This window comes from Mesoplodon bidens (genome assembly GCF_964165515.1).
Source record: "Mesoplodon bidens genome assembly, chromosome: 8".
NCBI classification, from domain to species: Eukaryota; Metazoa; Chordata; class Mammalia; order Artiodactyla; family Ziphiidae; genus Mesoplodon; species Mesoplodon bidens.
Genome location: NC_138165.1, coordinates 83,357,990 through 83,359,244, shown reverse-complemented (window position 1 = coordinate 83,359,244; position 1,255 = coordinate 83,357,990). Strand labels below are relative to the sequence as shown.

General features: G+C 33.8%; 1 pseudogene across 1 annotated transcript; it reads right to left on the bottom strand.

Annotated features, from left to right (window-relative positions):
* Nucleotides 1-385: 385 nt before the first annotated feature.
* Nucleotides 386-762, bottom strand: LOC308621627 (mitochondrial import inner membrane translocase subunit TIM14-like; annotated as a pseudogene). The gene has a single exon. The product of its transcript is annotated as a mitochondrial import inner membrane translocase subunit TIM14-like (transcript).
* Between the last annotated feature and the right edge of the window lie 493 nt (nucleotides 763-1,255).

Here is a 1,255-nt window from a genome sequence, read left to right as displayed (position 1 = left end):
TGTTTGTAGATTTTTTGATAATGGCCATTCTGACTGATGTGAGGTGACACCTCATTGTAGTTTTTTTTTAATGAACAACACTTCAAATGGCATGCATTTACCCATAATTATTGAGTATTGACCTACAAATATTCTATAATCCGATTTTATTTATTTATTTATTTATTTATTTATTTTTTAAATTTTTTGCTTTATAACAAATTTAATCAGTTATACATATACATATGTTTCCTATAATCTGATTTTAAATCCTCAAATTTATATGAAGGCTTTGATTTAGCTTATGCCAATTTTTAAAATGTGTAGCTTTGCGGCCTTTTATTATAAAAAGCCGGTACGCATATACATAAATGAGTAAGAACTTAAAATTCATCATACATTTACTTCATTTTTTAGCTTCATCTTCTAGTAAATCTTTAGCTTCATTGATTTTGGCTGCTGTATAAGGAGATCCTCCCTTGTCTGGGTGATTTAAAAGCATAATTCGTCAATGAGCGTATCTATTTTTCCCTTATTGGCAGTAGGGCTTACACCTAGTATTAATGCTGCTTCCTGTTTTGTCATTTTGGGTTCAAACCCACCTCTGTAATAGCCACCACTGAAGGCAGATTTCGGTAGACTTTGAAAAACTTGTTTCACTTGAGGCTCCTGAAAAACTTGTTTCACTTGAGGCTCCATATGCTTCAAGTCTTGCAAAGCATAACGGGCTGCAAATCCTGCAGCAGCAATGGTCAATCCAACTGCTACCACTGTACTGGCCATGGTTCCCGCTCGGCTCCTCTGCTTCCACCAGGAGCACGGTTCATCCCACCCCACCAATTCTACACTTCTACCACCCTCATTGTAGTTTTGATTTGCATTTCTCTAATGATTAGTGATGTTGAGTATCCTTTCATGTGTTTCTTGGCAATCTGTATATCTTCTTTGGAGAAATGTCTATTTAAGTCTTCTGCCCATTTTTGGATTGGGTTGTTTGTTTTTTTTGATATATATATATATATTATATATATATATATATATAGGATAATATAAGTTTTTTTGAATTTTATTTATTTTTTATACAGCAGGTTCTTATTAGTCATCAATTTTATACACATCAGTGTATACATGGCAATCCCAATTGACCAATTCATCACAACACCACTCCCTGTTTTTTCTGATATTGAGTGGCATGAGCTGCTTGTACATTTTAGAGATTAATCCTTTGTCAGTTGCTTCATATGCAAATATTTTCTCCCAGTCTGAGGGTTGTCTT